Here is a 20796-nt window from a genome sequence, read left to right as displayed (position 1 = left end):
ACCTATGAAGACCGTCATGGCACACAAAGAGGTGGGTGGCCAGCACCATGCCCGGCCGCCTTAGTCTCCCCAGTGGCGAAGTTCTCACAGCACCAGGTGCTCCTTTGAGGCTGAGTCGACTTAGGGGAGGCCCAGGACCTGTTCAGATAATCGTCACTGGTGTTAGCCGTGAGCGGGAATGGAACTCTCGTCGCCGGGGTTCGTAGCGCCGCGTAGCGCTAACCGCTGCACCACCGCTCCCTACGATCCTCCTGCACGCCAAGGGCGAGGTGGTGAACATCTCGCCACCACCGCGGCGCGCCGGTGTCAGAGGATGACGGCCTCCCACCGTCGCCGACCCACCACTACAAAACCGATGCCCCTTGGAACCAATCTTCTGGTTCCCCTCCTAAAATATTTTACCCCCCCCCCCCCGCCTTTCGTTTTTGTAGATTATAACAAAGTAACCGTTTTGTTTTGCCTCTTAAGTAAAGGTCCACGCATTTGGTTTGACACGCAGGAGGAGGCTTTGGCGACCAATGATGTCCATGATTTTTTATTATTAAAATGTTTCTATCTACGTGACTTTACCGAAAGACCCAAAGAGTATCCATAATAGAGGTGTTTTTTGGGGTTAGATCGCGTAAGTATCAATGTGGTGGCGGGTTTAACGACACATTTATATTTTACGCGATCTAACCCAAAAAAATACGTCTGTTATCCACGCATTTCCTACCCAAACTCTAATTTCAAAACCAACCTTCCAAACCTGAGTAGCGAATCGATCACTCGCTGCGCCTTTTCGCACTTGTGTGACTGTTTCACATGTAGCATGTTAAGTCCAAACTCTGTCCGAACCAATATAGCAGTGATCCCGAAAACCGAACTCCACACCCCTAACGCAGGGGGGGTACAAATAAGTTGGTAGGAAATCAGTGTGTGCATTGTCTTGGGGGAAACAAACAGCAGCCAATGATTTGTTCTTGGGGATCACCAATATTGAAGAGGAAACATTATTCATGTGCACTGGCGTAGCGGATAAATGAGCTCCGAGGCCAGAAACATGTCCTCCTGGCCACCTTTGTCTCTCCGGTAGTAGAAATGCTTTTTGCGTTTTGTTGTCCTTGCCCCCCCGCCTCCCCCCCCCCCGGCACCTCCGATTAGCACGGTTGGCTACGTGCGGTGCGAATAGAAGTTCACCGCACGCAACGCAACGCACGCACGCAATGCGCGTGCGGAGGCCCAGTGTCAAACGGTCACCGCGGCCAACCATCGCTTCCTTCCTTCTGCCCGATCTCACAACCGCCTCTCACGGCCACCGCTGCCCTCCGCAGTGTCCCCACCACTCGTCACGGCGGAGTGGGTCGAAGATTCCCAGGGATGTCCTCGAGTCTCTACCCCCGCCCGTGGTTGCCGAGCGAACACGCGCGCTGGACTCGCTGGCGGCGATGCGTGAGATCCACGAGGGTGAGGCAGCCAAGACGAAGAAGCTCACCAAACGCTTCGTGCTCGGCCCCGACATCCATCCGCCCCGTCTCTCTCTGCGTAACCGCACGCGTGCCCGAGCCCATCCATGCAGCAATGCACGCGCTAAGCGCGGCTTACCTTGCGTGAAATGTCACAACAGCCTGGAAGTTCCCGTAACCCTTCAAACAGAATCATGTTCTCGCGTAAAGCCTGCGAAACAAATCCAAAGCAGCTCTCTGTATTCCGTGCTCTGTTCATAAAAAAAAATCTCCCTCCTTGCTCTGAAGCCACTCTTGCTGCTCCCCCCCCCTCTCCCGAAGCTCACTTCTTTTCCGCCGGTTTATCACTCAGTGGCGGGTGTTATTTATCAACGACTACTGATTCCGAGGCCTCGTGTTGAGCGCAACACATTGTTTCGCCTACTCACGCGTGTTGTTCAGTTCACTCGAAATAACCCACAAAATATGGGCGAAGCAGTGGCGCCCAGCGCGATGTCAATCCAGCCGCCCGCGGTTATTAATCCTCCCGACCAAGGCTACCCGCATCTGTGGCCAGGGATTCATGGAAACTGGTTCTGGGTCCAGGGGAAACCCCTCGTAGTGTCTCTAGTCCCGTTTTGCAAGGGGGTGCCACATTGGAATGCTTGGCCCCCGCCGTTCACGTGGCATGCGATGAGAAAGCGGAGAACCCGGAGAATGCCCAACTCGGAAAGGAGACAGCGGCGCTGACATCTCCTGGTCGCCTCGCAGTCCCCACGCCTACAGCACGTGGCAAGTAAAACTAAACTAAACTATTTTTTTACCGGGTAAGGCCCCAACGATCTATATAATATATTCTTTCAGAAGCGACCTGGCCGCAAATGATAGCCCAACGAAGCGGATTATTGCGTGGAAATGTATAGCAGCCAAATATTCTAAACGCGTGATGTTGATTCTAAATGTAGAGGAAAAAAGCGGTGGACCCGGAGAAAAATCCATGCGATTTGGTAAAATAAAAAAATATATATATTTCGAGAGGCGCAATGACGACGACACGCACGCAATGGCTTGCAACGCCGCATTACAAACCGTCGTTGGGAATTTAGACGTTAACCGCTCATCAGAAAATAATTAGGAGGGGTTGTCTTTGTTTGTTTCACTTTGCAACTATAGCGTCCGGAGACACGAAGCAGTCCTGAATGAGGCGGACGCGGCTCCGGTGCCGCGGGTCGCGATCGAACCCACGACCTCCTGCGTACCAGGCGAGGTAGTCAACATCTCTCAGTGTCTGGGATCGAACCCACGACCTCCTCCGTACCAGGCGAGCGAGTTGACATCTCGACACCGCAGTGCCCCCCCCCCCCCCTCTCGTTGTAGGCAACACTTAAAGCGTCGTCTTCTAAGATGACAAGTGAGGAATGGAGGGCCCGCGAGTGCCGCCACTGCGCGACCGCCCTCCCCGCACCTCCGATCAGCGCGGCTTGGCTACGTACGGTGCGAAAGAAAGTGTCGACGTGCACCAACATTTATCTGCGGAGTCCCGCGGGGTGTATTATTATTATCTTTTAAAGTCACGTGGCCGCACGTTCTTACCCAACCCCACCCCCCGGGAACAGCCGAAGATAAAGGAATGTTTATTTCCATGTCGGTGACGGAGGGGTGAGGCCACGAGATAGAAGCTGCGGTTGAACCTGCGCAAGGAGTTGATGTGATGCACGGAGAGTCACAGACGCGAGAATCTTCTCCGTGGACTTTGAAGGACACTGGCACACGTGTGTATGGGTACACGTGGTATGTTAGCTGTGTGTGTTTGTGTGTTTGAAACGTCGTACTCGAATTGTAAGTGTTGTGGGTTTTACTCTCCCACACCCCGGTGTGCTCAAGCAGTAATTGCCCACGTGACAAACCTTACTAGTTGGCTGTGTCGGGTGAGGGCGGATTTAACGACACATTTATATATTTGTACGCAGTCTAACCCAAAAAAAACCCATTTTATTATGAGTAGTGTAACGTTTAGCACGCTGCGATATGAAAGTTGTGGGGTTGCATCTTATAATTCGGCGACCCGAGTTCGATTTCCGCTCACGGCCAACACCAGGGACGATAATTTGAACTGGTTCTCCCCTAGCTACACTCAGCCGCAATTGAGTACCTGGCCTGGTGTGTAAACATCGCCACTGGGAAGACAGAGGCGGTCAGGCGTGGTGTTGGTCACCCACCTTCTCGTGTACCGCTCCGGCCTTCATAGGTGCTCGCTATCAGCACTTGCCCTGTTAAAGGCCATACGGGGGATCTTTGTTCTTGCTGATGGAGATATGTTGCCAATAAACGGTGCCATTAAAACTACCGGAAGGATTTGAAGTTCTGGAAATCATTCGAGAACTCAACAAAGAAGGCTGCAACGTTGGCCTCACGACAAACACGAAGAACGCAAAAAGCCACATCACACGTGCACTGAACAACATATTTTTTTTAAATGATGAAGACAAAACGCCACTCAAGCGAAGAGAGGAAGCAGTGTTTGGAGAGCTCTACTAAACTACTAACTACTAAAGTTTGTATTTATTTTATTTGACCAGGTAGGGCCCCACTGAGCTCGCATCGGTTTTCGCTGTCCCGTCTCCACTCGGGGTCGCGTCTTGAATCAGCCCGTCACTGTCGTTCACCCCAGGGCCCGGTTGGGTTCCAGCCATTCGTAAAAGAGACCGGGCCCCAAATTCGGGCTATTGGCGATAATGATTATATTTTGGTTTTATTTGTTAAATGGATTATGCGAGGACAAACTGCGTACTCGTAGCTAGATGTTGCGATGTGGCGACGAGTTGGCGTGACTTTGGCTGCGCGATCCTCACCGGTACCCATTTGGGGCTGGGTCCAAAAAAGCCAAGGGGTTTGGGAGCCGGTGAGGAAGAATCTTTGGTGCTGCCAAATATACGGGGACTCAATGCCAACTGAGAGCGTAAATAAGCAATGACGCGTACACATTCGAGGTAGTGAAACTCTGATCGCATTTTTCAATTTCCCGACGCAGACCAGTTTTCCAACGGCACCTCGGAATGGACCAGTCCGACCTCAGCCATTCGCCCTTACGAACTGCTACCCCCTCGTGGCCCAGTCCGGGCCTGCCCCGGGGGTCAAGGCGCAATCCTGCACGGTCACTCCCCCTCACCACGGTCCACGCCCTGGTCCCTGTGCCCGCTATCGGCCATAAACACAACCCAGAGAGAGAGAGGGCGCACGGGCTTAGAGAGCGCATTCCCTGGCCGCTGCCCGCCCACCGCCATCCACCGACAACAGATAAAGTGGCCATCCACGGTGACACGCGCAGATAGTTTCTTTATCTGCGTCGTGACAGCGGCAACTCGGCCGAGTGGCTTCACTGCCCCTTTGTTTCTGAGAAGTCAGCAGCAGGCCACGCGGTCGCCGCCGCCGCCGCCGTGAGAACGCGATTTTTTCAATTTGGCGTTACAAAAACAAACAAAAAAAACGAAATCCACCCAAAATCCCCGAATAAAAAAAAATACAAGAACTAAAACAAAGCCACTTCATTGTTTTTCCCCTTAGAATCTTTTACTGAGTCCCACGATTTATTATCGAAGGGGGGGGGGGGGTCTTGCTTTGTGATGTTTGGTACTTTTGATAAAGATATTTGTGATATTTGTGTGTGTGGGAGGTGATCAGCGCTCGTGAATGAAACCCAAACGGGCACCCAAACACCACCACCACCACGTCTCACTGGAACCGTCTCAGCCACGTTGCCTTTTCATCGCTTATCAGCCATTGTCTATCCACTGCTAGAGGAAGGCCACTCCACGCCGTCCGCCATCCATCACGATCCCACGAAACTCTCAAGGAGACTGTGACACGTGACCCACAGACAGACTCAGGGTGGTGGTAGTGGTTGTGCAGCGCTAGTGCACTGCACTGTGAACCCTACTACCAGAATTCAATTCCAAGCCACCGCTATCACCACAGCCAAATGATATCTGCACCACCCTACCCCCTACCCCCATCCCTACCCTTCACTAACCCGCGCTAACCAGAGTGGTGAAGTATAGTCGAACCCCCCCCCCCCCCCACAATCGACACGGCGTGAGGGAGGCCTTCATCGAGCAGTGGTTGACACAGGAGTTGTTAATTATTATTTATAAAAACAAATCTTCGTAAGAGCAGATGGCCGCGTGTTACCGGTTGCGCTCCTGGTTTTCAAACGCAAGGCGCACTGCCACCCTCCGCGCTGGCAAACGCCGCGGGGAGCTCGCGAGGGGCATTCTCTCCCTTCCGAGCCGACGAGACGCGGGCAAGCTTGGGACGACGGCCAAAGTCTCCGGGGAACGTCCGGGGAACGTCCAGGGAACGTCCGTTCCCCGGCGAAACGAGGCTGTGGGAAAGCCGGGGGAGAGAGGGGACCGAGCGGAGCGCTCCCCGAGTGGGCGAGTCTAATGGTCGCATTGAACGCTCAATTAGCTTCTCGCGGGGCGAGGAGGAGGAGGGGGTGTGAGGCTAAGAGGAGGGAAGATTCACAGCCCCCCCCCCCCCCACACATCGGGACGTGGCGTGCGCGCGCGTGGAGCGAGGCACGGCTGCCCCGCTGCCCGACGGCTCCATCGATGTCTGCGGTGCGCATCGCGGCGAGCGTGCAGGCCGCCGACTGACGCACACCCACGACCTCGCCGGGACAGGGTCCGTTGATGAGGCGCCCGTAAGGCGGCGTTCATTTCTCGGCGAATATTTTTTTTATTCCACACCACCCCCCCTCCTCCCCCCGCCCCCCGCAGCGAGGGGAGCATGCCGGGTGTGCTGACCATCCTCGCAAGACGCTCGCCAACGATACACCTTGCCCAGCCCAGCCCAGCCCCCCCCTCTCCCCTTGCTTGCTTGCTTCACTCCAGGGGGGCTCTGAAGGCAAAAGCGAGGATGGACACCACCCTGGGAAATGGGGGGGGGGAGGGAATTTTGGTTTAAAATCATCCTTAAACGGAACAAGACAAGCGAACTTGCACAGAAAGTGCATTACTACAAGTGCAGGGATTGTGGTCGACTGCGTGCACTCATTTCTCCTTGCATGCAGCTCCACAATTTGACACGCGCAGCTGAGCAGCGTTATCAAAAGACGCAGATACACGCGCGTACACACACGTGTCTTTGTAGGTGTGTGCGTGTGTACACGTGTCTTTGTAGGTGTGTACGTGTGTGTGCGTGTGTACGCGTGTGTTTGTAGGTGTGTACGTGTGTGTGCGTGTGTACGCGTGTGTGTAGGTGTGTGCATGTCTTTGTAGGTGTGTGTGTGCACGTGTGTGTAGGTGTGTGCGTGTGCACGTGTGTGTGCGTGTGCACGTGTGTGTGTAGGTGTGTACGTGTGTACGTGTGTGTGCGTGTGTACGCGTGTGTGTAGGTGTGTGCGTGTCTTTGTAGGTGTGTGCGTGTGCACGTGTGTGTGCGTGTGCACGTGTGTGTGTAGGAGTGTGCGTGTGCACGTGTGTGTGCGTGTGTACCCACGTGTCTTTGTAGGTGTGTGCGTTTCTTTGTAGGTGTGTGCGTGTGTCTTTGTAGGTGTGTGCGTGTCTTTGTAGGTGTGTGCGTGTGCACGTGTGTGTGCTTGTGTACGCGTGTGTGTAGGTATGGAGGAGGCTCGTGAAGGACGCTGCTACTGGGCAGTTGGAGGCAGTCGCCCTCCAACAACAACGGAGGGCGGAGGAACGACGCTCACAACAACGAGCGGAGCGCCGGTGGCTAAAGCACAGTAAGTTGGCACAGTAGGGGGCACAGGTGGTGCATCAGCCAGTCATCTCGGTCATCTCAGTCAGTCGACCCGTGGCACCTGCTGGGTCTGCCCCGTGACCTCCTGCTAGCGGGCGTTCGACACTTCACGTGGCCTCAATGTGCACATAGCCTGGCACAAGCGTCGTGGTGACGTCAACACCACTTAGTGGCGAATGGCGGTTGTTGTAGGTGTGTGTGCGTGTTTTTGGGTGCGTGCGCATACGCGTGTGTGCACGTCTATGCATGCGTATACGTGTGTGCACGTGTGTGTGTGTGCGCGCGCGCGTGTGTGTAGGTGTGTGTGCACCTGTGTGCGTGTGTGTGTACGTGTGTGTGTGTGTACGTGTGTGCGCGTTTGTGTGCGCGTGTGTGCGCGCGCGTGTGTAGGTGTGTGTGTGTACGTCTGTGTGCGTGTGTACGTGTGTGTGCGACGTGTCGCGTTCCGCGCGCTCGCAGCAGCAGCGGCGGCGGCGGCGGCGTTCCTCCTCGCCGCAAACAGAGAGACACAGACAGAGAGACACAGACAGAGAGAGAGAGAGAGCGATTTTTCCTCCTCGTGAAAAAATCATCGCATTAAATAGTTTATCACTCAAGAGGCGGCCCCCACGCCACATACACAACTCAACACGATTTCATCGCGACACCCCCGTATCATTTATTTACCCGCTCGCTCGCTCGCTACCGGCACCGGCGTGGCACTTGTCTGGGGTTGGCGCTGTACATTTGTCAAACTCTTCCCCGTCCCCCACCCCCCCTCCCCTAAAGTGCAACTCATTAATAGACATCAACGCATTTACCAAACTCTGATGTCAGGTATAGTATTTTAATAAATATACACACACACACGCGTGCGCACCGCATACCCACGGCGTCGTAATTACGCAGACAAACTGACGTTCTTTGACTGCTCCATGCCCCAGTTTTGTCCGGATCGTGCTATGAAGAGGGAGGGGCGACCTCTCAATGTTCGAGAACGGCCCGCGGAAGTGGATATCACAGAACTACTTTTGAGATCCCTTCGAGTGACCCATTATCTATACACCTTCCCCACCCACCCTGTCGCAGAGTAAGGTTTAATGTTCATCTTGGGGCAGTCAATTTCCTTAATTCTCAGGTGTGAAATACAGCCAAAAGTAAGTGCAAATTGAAATTGTACGTGATTTAATGTTTGTTGTTGTTGTGCAGGTATTGGTGACCCGGCTGAAACTGTAAACTCCGTGGGCTTGAGAATCCGGTTAAGTCTGGATTCAGCGCACTGACCTCTGAGTCCCCTGACCACCTCAACTATAAACTCGTTTTTATTTTACCAGGTAAGTCCCACTGAGCTATGTAGCTCTTTTCCAGAAGCGACTTGGCCACAAAGGGTAGCTCAACAAAGTGGCTTATCACGTGGACATTTATAGCAGCCAAATACTCTAAACGCGTGATGTCGATTCTAAATGTGGAGGGGAAAACCGGAGAGAGAGACACACACAGCAGACTCCAAATATGCAGCAGGCGTCAGGGTCGGGTTCGAACCCACGAGCTCCTGCACACCAGGCGAGGGAGTTGACATCTCGACACCGTGTTGCCCCCTCTAACTGTAGGCAACACTTCAATCGTTTTATTTTAAGATGACAAATTAGGAATAGAACCCATGACCTTTTTGCGAAATACGATGGCGACCACCGTGCCACCGCCCTCCCGCACCTCCGATTAGCACGGTTGGCTACGTGCAGTGCGTAAGAAGTTCAACATACATACAGACACCCCAATAAGTCCCTAACATCTCGTGAATAAAAATGACTTTTGACAATATCAGTAGCAGAGGTACGCAAAAAAAATCCAATAGCATCACAAACAAAGTGAATAATAATAACAACATGTTTGGAATATATTAAAGTAACGTACACCAATATAGAATCAACTTTGCATTGATCGCTGCTTTCGTAACTCGAAGAAGACATGGCACGTGGATGAAGGATCAGAGCATAACCGTTTTGAGACATCTCCACCGCTATGAATAAATCTAATTGTAAAAAACCACCACACACACACATTATGAGTGGCTTCCCGTTCACATCAACGGGCCAGAGTTGGAAATTCTTCATTCTGCAGAAGGGGGTGGGGGGGGGTCAAAGTCCATCCACATCACAACCATCGCTGACTTCCCCACAACAGATCGGCACTCAATGTATTGACTCCCCCACCCCGCCCCAGAGGGACGAATCGCCGAGCTGCGTCTGGCTGGGATCGAACTCGGCGGGAATAGCGAATAGCAGCGGGTCGCCTCGCGACAGCACGGCACCCTGCCGATGCCACCCACTCTGCACCCTGGGCGTGACGTGGACGTTAAAGAGATCAATGTCGCTGTCAAAGTGATTTTCTTTGCTCAAATGAGCACCGAGGCATCGGTGCTCATCTCATCGTTTACAGCCCCCGAGCCGGTCGTGGAAATTCCTCGTTGCTATGGCGGGGGCGAGTATCTCCACCGCGAGACGGCCATTGTCGTCTTCCTCAAAACGTGGTACTCGTTTTATCAACCTCAGAGGGCGGGATGATGGGTCAACCCTCAACCAGGATTGGAACGTGTAACCTTACGACTGTGAGCCGCTCGCTCTACTACTGAGCCACCAAATCGGGTTATACTACAAATCAAAATCACACGCTGGAGAAAAGTATTCCTGGAAATCTACTCAATTAACATTGTCCTTCTGTACAAATTGAGTAACGCAAATCACCGTTACGGAGGCTGGACATCTCAACCACAAACATAGAAAGGGGCTGCTGAGTGAATCATCGTGTCCTATTGACGTTCTCTTCTCACACCTCAGTGTCGCTCACCGCACCGCCTGGCACCGTGGGCGCCACGGTGGCTAGGAGATGTTAACTCCCTCGCCTGGAATACAGGAGGTCGTGGGTTCGATCCCGACTCTGACGCCTGCTGTCTATTTGGAGTTTGCGTCTCTCTCTCTCATCATCATCACGGTGGCTAGGAGATGTTAACTACCTCGCCTGGTGTACAGGAGGTCGCGGGTTCGATCCCGACCCTGACGCCTGTTGTATATTTGGAGTTTGTGTCTCTTTTTCTCATCATCATCACGGTGGCTAGGGAATGTTAACTACCTCGCCTGGTCTACAGGAGGTCGTGGGTTGGATCCCGACACTGACGCCTGTTGTATATTTGGAGTTGACGTCTCTCTCTCATCATCATCACGGTGGCTAGGAGATGTTAACTACCTCGCCTGGCATATAGGAGGTCGTGGGTTCGATCCCAACCCTGACGCCTGCTGCTGTATATTTGGAGTTTGCGTGTCTCTATCTCTCCGTGGTCGCGTGAATTTTTTATCCGGGTTTTCTCCTCCACATTTAGAATCGATACGCGTTCAGAGTATTTGGCTGCTATAAATGTCCACATAGTGATAAGTCACTTCGTTGAGTTATCATTTGTGATAGCCTTGTCAGAATCAAAATATGCATTTATACTGGAGTAATCCGATGAGGAATAAAGCTCTTTTTAAAGATGTCGGTTAGGAACGTTACGACAACAAATAGTACAAAAAGATGATAGTAGTTACAAAGTACAAAAAAAGGTAGAGAAATCACCCAAACACATACAACTCAAACTAAACCATTCCCATCAAACCAGGCGAGGCCCACTGAGGTATTCACTTATTTTTCAGAAGCGACCTGGCCACAAATCACAGCCCAGCAAAGTGGCCCATGATTTGGACATTCATAGCAGCAAAAAATAATTATCTAAATAATCTCAATGCGGAGTTTGAAAACAAAACAAAAACCGGAGGACCCGGAGAAAAGCCGTTTCTGAAAATGAAGACGTCTGTAGCATCAGTGGGTGTTGAAAACAAAACAAAAAATTGGTTTCGGAGTTCATAAATCGCGTTGGAGGAACTTGGAAAACGGCGAGAGTGGCGAGAGACGCCACGAGAGTAGCGGGGGAGACGCGCAGCGAAACCAACGCCAAACTATCGTCCACAGTTGTTGTTGTTGTTGTTTGGTTGTTGTTGTTGTTGTTTAGAGCGGTTTTCGCGTTCCCTACACCTGACCGAAGCGGCCTGAAGAACGAACGGCGGTGGACGTAAGTTCTAGATTTGAAGCTTTCGTGACTGAAAGGATTCATACTCTTAGGTTTTTTCGGTAAAGTCACGTAGGTAAAAAATAAAATTACTAAAAGTAATGATAGAAAGAAAATAAAATAATAAATCACGACGTTTCGGGGGCAACACATCCCCAGCGTTTAACAGTACTGCTTTTTTGTCTTTGGATTATCAGCCAACACCAGTTTAGGTCGAGGTACACCGATTGTTCTCTTGCACATTGACGACGTTGACCAATTTCTCTTGTAGCCCCGCCCACCACCCCCACGTTCCAGTCCCTGGTTACCACATTCAGATAAGCTCCTCCCCCCTTAACTTGTATTTAAGGGCTGGTCTCTTGGAATTTTGCATCACTTGATGCAGTAATTTTAGCTTTGACTGTCCCACCTGATGACGGAGACTTGTGTTGCCTCCGAAACGTCGTGATTTATTATTTTATTTTATTTATATTATTACTTTTAGTAATTTTATTTTTTACCTACGTGACTTTACCGAAAAAACCTAAGAGTATGGACGTAAGTTATTTTTTTTTTAACCGCGAGCTTCTCTTAGCAGCACTCGGGGTGCGTCTCTCTGCAGGGATTGAGCGGATGGAGCATCTCAGCCGATGCCCTTTTATTGTCTAATGGACTAAAGAAACGGCCGAGCTTCTACACTCCACTCCCATAAACGCGGCGCTGTCGTCTCGTGGATCTTTTTTCCTTTCCTACCCCCCCCCCCCCCACCAACAAAGACGAAAAAAACGATGCCCAAAAGCCCCGCTGAAAAGGCAACGCTGTTCCAGACCGAATGTACAAAAGCGACTCCGTGGGGACGCCGAGCCACAGAAAGTGAGACCCGAGCGCCTTGCGGGGGGCCTGACCCCCCCCCCGCTCCTGCTCGCTTCTCCCAAACCATTTGAACTCTCTCATCCGCTGCTAAGCCCCCCCCCCCCACCCGCGGCCTCTCCCTACCCCCATTTACTCACAGCAATTATCTAAGTTCCCCCCGCCCGCCCGCCCGCCCGCCCGCCCACACACCCACCACCATATTCACTCAGACAGATGAGTGAGCGAGTGAGAAAGAGATCGTGGATGTTGTAAGGGGCTCGTGGGCGGGCGCTGTGTGCGAAGGTGAACAACGCTTTTTTAAAAGCTCCCTCGGTTGTCCACGTGTTTCACGCGACATTCGAGGGCATCGAGCGTACAGCGGAGGTGCGCGGAACAAAATGAATAAATATTCGAGAAAATGTATAAAAAATCATCTTGATTTGAAGCTTTTGTGACTGCAGGAATCCATACTCTTTGGTTCTTTCGGTAAAGCAGTGGCGGCTCCTGCAAAATCTCTCAGGGGGGGCAAATGTCTGGATGATTGATAAGGATAAGGTCCACCCATGCAATGGATAAATTAACAGCTTAAGCATGTAAAGGCAACTTCACTTCTTTAATATTAATGAAAAATAAAGTGACTCTTACAATACATCTTGTTTGTTTCTATACTCACTATTATTATAATTCACTCAGTTTCTTTTATTAAAGATTCCACTAGGTGGCGACAAATAATATTGTTGACTGAAACGTGCTTACGTATGATGACGTAAACACGTTAGTGCGAGCCCTCCCGGAAGCCATAGAGAATGCATTGGAGCGCCCGCCGTTCGAAAAAAAACATCTTTGAATGTAAGTCTATGGGAACACTCTGGGCGATTCTCAGCCAGAGTGAAATCGCCCAAAAAGAGGCGGTACTCCACAGAACGTGACATGACGCTGATTGGACTATATCCAGAGGCACAGTGACGGCTAGCGTGACTCTGTGGTTCAATGACATTGGTGGTGCGTCGCCCAATCGCCCTAATGAAGAAACCGCCCCTGCGGTAAAGTCACGTCGGTATAAAAACAATAGATCACGACGTTTCGATCGCAACACAAGTAATCGTCGTCAGGTGTGACAACTACAGCAGTTTTTTCTTGCTGTGGTTGATGACGTTTGCTTGTGTTGCGATCGAAACGTCGTGATCTATTATTTTTCTACCTACATGACTTTACCGAAAGAATCAAAAAGAGTATGTATAAAAATAAATTTCGCAATGTTTAATTATTTTCCCACGAATCGCAACCCCGGTTAGAAAATCTTGCGGAGTGGTGGCGGTGGTGGTGGTGATGTTGGTGGGTCAAAATCAGTTCTCGTGATGTCGAAGCGGTCAGAAGACGAACGTTTACATGAGCGGCTCACAGTCTGTTGCCGTAGAGCAGCACCCAGCCTGGTGACGATTGCCCGGCTCCGTGTTCCAAACGGCAAGTGTTGAGACTCCACGTGCCCGAGACTCGGTCGGACGCTTCCTCGATTCAACGGATCCCCAAATCAACGCTCACTACTCACCTTTTCTAGCAAGTCTCAGGAGACTGAACAAACCTTCGAATCGCGTCAAACTTGCGTCGAGTTTAGATCTTAGACTGTTCCTTGAGGACCGGTGCGTTACGGCCGTACACGCCGTACCGCCAACACGTCCGCTCGCATTCGGCCTCCGCTCAGTTGAACTTCTCTCGCGCCGTACGTAGCCAACCGTGACATTTTGAATCCATCGTCCCCTCTGTTCAGCAACCAATTAAGTGACCGATGAACAGATTCGCCGATTCAAATGCAGATTTCAGACTGTTTCACGAGGACCGGTTGCGTTTCTGCCGTACCGTCAACATGTCCCGTTTACACCGATCCGCCGTGAACCTCGGAATCTGACGGAGGCGACCGCAGAGGTCGCAAACGGGTTTTGATTCCTTACCCGTATCCGTACCCGGCCGCACCAGGTTCGGAAATGGGTACCCGTACCTGGCCAGGTACCTGGCCAGGTACGGGTACCCGTTCCGTACCCGTACCCTACCCAAAATGAGTGACAAACGGCTACTCACCAGTGACTCACGGCCTACCCGTACCCGTACCCGGCTGCACCAGGGTCGCAAACGGGTACCCGTAACCGGCCGGGTACGTGTAGCTGGGTATCGGGTAGGGTACGGGTATCGGGTACCCGGTTGCGATCTCTGGGCGAACGCGACGGGCCCACGAGGTGGCGGGGAATGTTCGACTTGCGTAGGGGAACGGGCAAAGCGGCGGCGAGTTTAGTCCGGCTCCTGTTTCTCTCTCGAGTGCGGCTGTTCCAGCCTCCTGCTGTGCGACAGCTCCTCGGTCGCGTGCCTGAAGCGACAGAGAGAGGAGTGGGGGGGGGGGCGAAGAGACGCGTGCTGCCTCCCAGCAAGGCGATTGATTCACGGCAACGTTTTAAGATGGTTTAACAACAACAACAAACAACAACAATGTGTGAACGATACGAAGAGGTTTTTACCCCTTGCTGGCAATAAAACAGGAGGTGTTAAGATGCTCAAGCACCAAATAGAAACCCGTGTGCAAGGAATCAAGTCTGCATGAACCACACGCAGTACCGGTGGTGAACATGGAAAACACACTCTCATCTATGCATCGTCTTTGAAACGGATTAGCCTCCACCAGAGACAGCTGCCTTCTTGATGGCCTCGTGTCACTACCAGTGTCAGACCGGAGCACGGCAAAAGACGACGATGCATGTAGAATGATCAGAGCGTGTATGTTTGCATCTTCGCCGATTATTCGGAAATTACGCACATTACTGCCTCGACGCACACTACGTGTTGTCTTATTGCTGCTCTGAGTGACGATTTGGGTTGTGCACAGATAATTAGTTAAAGATAATTAATTACAGATCATTAATTACCCCCGACGACCATCGGAGCGTTTGAACGCAACAGCTTCGAACGCTCGACATCCCACGACGTTGACTTGCGCCACGCTGGTCATTGAGGGTTGGTGCTGGGCTGGTGGGGTTGGTGGACTCAGGAACGACGATTCGGACACCACTCGCCACTGACGTTAGCCGTGCCCAGGAAACCGTACGCGAGTCGATGGGTTCACGGCGCTGGGCGCGGACCAATGGCGCACAACGATTTGACATTTTAAAAAAAAACCTCACATTCGCAAGTAACACCGTGGCCTTACAAAGGACACAAATATCATAGACGACGTTTCGCGCGATGGCTCTTCTTCAGAGCACATGAAGTGGGGGGGGGGGGGGGGCATGTCTCGAGACGTCACAGCAACATCACCCCCTTTACTGGACAAACCTGGCAGGACAAAAGAGTCTTGTGAGGATAGATGAGGCTGTCCCGGGTAAACAGGCGCAATGCGTGAGTATTGAAGTCGAGTCTGCGGTGCTTTGGAACTCGGCAGCAGCCAATCAATGTGTGGTCAACATGCAAACTGAATACGGGTAAAACTAAATACTGTACACGGTAAATATGACACGATTTTTTTATTCATTTGTTGCGTATTTATATATATATTTAAACTGTTACGCTGAGAATGAAAGAGAAAAAACACAAGTGCACGCAACCGTGTAAAGAAACTTAACAAGTAGAATTTTGTTAATGCCGGCAATCTGTATGAGCAACATTCCGATATCATAGCACAATTGTGGTACATCGCCTGATGAAGCTGGCTGTTGTAAACACCAGCGAAACGTCGTACTAGAATTGTCAGTGTTGTGTGTTTACTCTCCAACACACCGGTGTGCTGTACGAGGAACGAATTGGCACGTTCTGTTTACGGTGACAAACCTTCAGCTTAACACGTAGCAGGCTTTCGCGACCAATATTATTCATCATAAACGTGTTTGGGTTAGATCGCGTTATTTATAAATGTGTCGTAACCCTCCACCACCCGACACGGCCAATCAGCAAAAAAGTGTCACGTTGACAAAAAACAAATAGTTCACTACTTTAGCCCACCGGTGTGTTGAAGAGTGAATCCACAACATTTGCAGTTTTTGAGTAGTATGACGTTTCGCTGGTAATTACATCCAGCACTATCGGGCAATTGTAAATGTTGTGGTTTCACTCTTCAACGCACCGGTGGGCTAAAGTAGTAAACTATTTGTCTTTTGTCAACGTGACACTTTTTTGCTGATTGGCCGTGTCGGGTGGTGGAGGGTTAACGACACATTTGTACTTACGCCATCTAACCCCAAAAAAACAACAACCTGTATTATTTCTAGATTTGAAGCTTTCGTGACTGCAAGGATTCATACTCTTAGGTTTTTTCGGTAAGGCACGTAGGTAAAAAATAAATAATAAAATACAAATAATAGAAATAAAATAATAAATCACGACGTTTCGGAGGCAACACAAGTCTCCGTCATCAGGTGGGACCGTCACAGCTAGATTTACTGTACCAAGTGAGGCAAAAATTCCAAAAGACAAGTTCTTAAATAAAAGTTAACCTGTATTATGGATCCCGACAATAGTTGATGATTGAAGACCACTTCAGCACGACTGCAGTGGCTCGCAGCGGCGCTGGCTCTGCGCGAGTGACCCCTGAGAAGACCCCCACACCAAAGTGTCACCTCGGCAGAAGTGGCTCAAAAATAATCCGGTCATTGGGCCGTGCAGATGATTCGGTGCGACCGCCACTCCGAGCCTCAAGCCCGGCCGTTGCGTCCGCTGTGTCCGCTGTGACCGCTTCTGCTTCTTCTTCTTCTCGTGGCACGGCTGTTGATGTCCATGCAGAGCAACGACTGAAATTTCACATCCAGGCGGTCAAGCCAGACAGCAGCGCACGACCAGCGGAGTAGTGGCAATCACTGCCATGTCACCACCTTCGTATTTGTGGATCGGGGAATTGCGACGTGAAACGTTGTGATTGAACACAGTCGCACCACGAGCGGAGAGCTTTTTTATTTTCCGATTTGCGCATCAGGTATGCGCCTCTGCTGCCATCGTTTGTGTTGATGCGATTCAGGGTGGACCATGAGTTTCGTGGAAGGTGAAACCCAGGAAATCTTCTGGGGTTGGGTCTTTCACGGGGTGTTTGAGTTATTTTGAACTCCATTCAACTCTCCAAGCTTCAGAGTTCAACTCACGTGACGCTTTGGCCGCTGGTAGAGCCGCAGCGCCGCCTTGTGGCGAGCCTGGGGTATCGCGTCACTACTTCGCCACGGTGGCTGGGAGATGTTAACTACCTCGCCTGGTCTACAGGAGGTCGTGGGTTCGATCCCGACCCCGACGCCTGCTGTATATTTGGAGTTTGCGTGTCTCTCTCTCATCATCATCATCATCACGGTGACTGGGAGATGTTAACTACCTCGCCTGGTATACTGGAGGTCGTGGATTCGATCCCGACCCCGACGCCTGCTGTATATTTGGAGTCTGCGTGTCTCTCTCTCATCATCATCATCACGGTGGCTAGGAGATGTTAACTACCTCGCCTGGTTTACAGGAGGTCGTGAGTTCGATCCCGACCCCGACGCCTGCTGTATATTTGGAGTCTGCGTGTCTCTCTCATCATCATCATCATCATCACAGTGGCTAGGAGATGTTAACTACCTCGCCTGGTTTACAGGAGGTCGTGGATTCGATCCCGACCCCGACGCCTGCTGTATATTTGGAGTCTGCGTGTCTCTCTCTCATCATCATCATCACAGTGGCTAGGAGATGTTAACTACCTCGCCTGGTTTACAGGAGGTCGTTAGTTTGCTGTCCTCTCGCCGTGCTCCCCTCTCCCCGCGTGCCCCCCTCTCGTCTCGTGCCCCCCTCTCGCCGCGTGTTCTCACCGGGGCTGACACCGCTCACACAGATCGGGGTGGTGCCCGTGTGAGGAGCGGCTCCGATTCAGGGAGACACAAATCTCTGATCTCATCTCAACGTCACTCACATACGGAGAATTACGAACGGCACGACGCGTGTGTGTGTGTGTGTGAATGTAATTGGCTTGGATACGAGGTGAATAGAATTGGCGAGAGGAAGCAATGGGGGCGGAATCTGCGACGATGCGTGAATTCGGCGAGAGTGAAACTTATAACGGGAAATTATGCCGGCTGGATTGAATTAATGGGGTTCATGAGTGATAGCCGTCTACTGAGAATATGAAGAGGGAGCAAGAAGGGTGGTGGTTATGAGGGGGGTATTAAGGTGGGGGGGGGGGGGCGTGGGATGAGCACGGGAACATGTTATAAGTGAGTTTTGAGTGAGGAGCTCAGAACTCGTGAGCGAAGGCGACTGATGAACACCACTGCTGCAGCAGCAGTAGCAGCAGCAGCAGTGTGGTGAACTCGCCTCCACCCCACACGGCCACCGCTCAGCGGTTCCGCTCTGGCAGAATAATTTCGCCGCTAAGACGGCGTCGTCACCGCCGGTGTGAGCAGGGTCCCGCCACCCCGCGGTCTGCACGGGGTGTCACCTCGCGTCCGTGCAGTGTCGGGGGCCCGCTAGAGGCCACCGAGGGTCACCAGTGGCCCGCGGGCCTTGCAATGAAGAACCGCTGCTCTCATTATAAACACATTCCTGCGGAGGGAGCTGGTAGGAACGTTGGGTTGCTCGGTCAATGGCCAGGGTCAACGGCGGCGTGGTGTATTCCGCAAATATGCCCGACTGTGAGGGCGGGCACAAGCCGGCGTGAGTAGGTTAAACGTTGCGTTTTATAAGGGCACCACGGGGTGACCAGCCCCTCCCCACCCAACCCCTCCCACCCCCCACCCTCCCCACCCAGCCCCTCCCCACCTTCCCCACCCAGCCCCTCCCCACCTTCACCTACGTGACTTTACCGAAAAAAATCTAAGAATATGAATCCGCTATTATCATTATTCTATGAACAGATGACAAAAGTATTGAGACGTAGTGGACACACACGCTACAGGGTAAGCTCCCCCCCCCCCCCTTTTTGTTGTCATCAACATCTTACAAGCAACTCAACTAAAGAGTTGGGCGATTCTCGCGATCCCGAGCGCCTTGAATGGCGCGTACGTCTTTCGAAGCGAAAGCAACGTCCTGTTGGGGTGACGGGCATCTGTGGACGCTGCGCGGGGCGGCGTTCCATAGCTTTAAACAACATCCCCCCCCCCCCCTCCTTCGATAAGTTCTGTATTAAAAAATAAACTTTGTAAGATTGCAACTTTCGTGCAAGGGCAAATGTTTGACACAGGAGTTGTGTTAGATGGTTACGGAAGGATTGTAAAACAAAACTGTATTTTAATATTGGCCATAGCTGGTAACCGCAAAAAAAACGTGTGCCCTTTGGGAATATGGCAATATGGAGGACTATAGCGATGTAAGGAATCGGGTAGCAAGGTAGTTAGCAATGGATTACGACACAATGACATTTCAGATGTAAATAATCCAGAGGTTGCGATGACCGGTGGAGAATGGAGGAGGGCGGATGACCGACTCCGGTGTTGGGAGTGGCACCCACAAGTTGGAGATCAAGGGGAAGACCAAACGCCAGACGGTGGGATGACGGGGCACGTGGTTCCCTCGTTATTCGCGAGGGATACGTTCCGGAGATGCAGGTGAACGGTATTCATCTTCAGAAAACGTCGGACATTCAAGCCAAAACAAACAGAATTTCCTCTGCTACGGGATTAAACATCCCGTTTTACTTTAAACTAACCTGTTATATTACGTGAATCAAAACACGTACACGTTAGTCAATTACAAAACTTGGAAGGTAATATTAATTATAGTACGATACATAACACGTCTGCGCGAAGTTAACGCGATTCATCCCCTTACCATTGCTGTACTTTTGGAGAGCGAACAGCATTTTTGTTTTGCTCATGTTAAATAAATACGACTGTATGTATTTAACATGGCTCTGCAAACACGACTCGTTAAGAGGAGAGAGACCCCGACGATCGAGACCACGACGATCAAGACCAAAGACAAAAACCAAACCGCTCATGTGATTCATTCCGCATCGCCGGCGTCATCTTAAACACTCCGACAATCGAAGGGCGCTAGAAAACACACACACACACTTGGCAGGGCAATCTCTAGTCATTCGTTGGTTTCTTTTGTATCGACAAAAGAAGCTTTGGACGCTACCCGCAGCGATCCGGCGAAACAATTTCGCATCCACGGCGAACCGCTCGGGGATTTCGGGAACCGGTGACGGCCGCTCGCTCTCGACGCACCGTGACCCAAAGCTTTCCTCCAACTTGTCAAAGACCCCCCCCCCCCGCCAATGTAAACAAAAAAAAATGCCTTAAGCACCACATAATAGGAGACGTTTCGGGCAACGGTACCTCTTTACAGCACATGGGCCAAGAGTTGAAGGCTGCACGAGACACAATGTGGGGCGATGATACGAATTACATTTTAGAAATCTGAACCTCAACTTGTCGATCTTCCCACGATGTGCGAAGATAACGAACCAATATTAAACAGTCAACATGGGAACTTGGCATGATCTTTGTGGATTAACGCACTGCAAAGTCGCTGTATATTTTATCGTTATTAGACGCTTTCTAACAACTGTCTGTTGTTGTCGTATCCTCAAATCTTGTAACTCAATTTTAACCCACTTACCAATGCGGTATCGACTGTAAACTTGGTATACTTATGTCATACTGATGATAATACTATATTCTATCATAAAACAAAAAAATAAACATTCTTTTTTATATGTTATGATTCGGCTTGTGTCTAATTCTCCACGCTCAACTGACGTTGGCTGTAAAT

This window comes from Lethenteron reissneri, chromosome 3 (assembly GCF_015708825.2).
Source record: "Lethenteron reissneri isolate LAM-NWPU_2019-01 chromosome 3, ASM1570882v1, whole genome shotgun sequence".
Lineage (NCBI taxonomy): Eukaryota > Metazoa > Chordata > Hyperoartia > Petromyzontiformes > Petromyzontidae > Lethenteron > Lethenteron reissneri.
Note: the sequence above shows the minus strand (reverse complement) of the source record.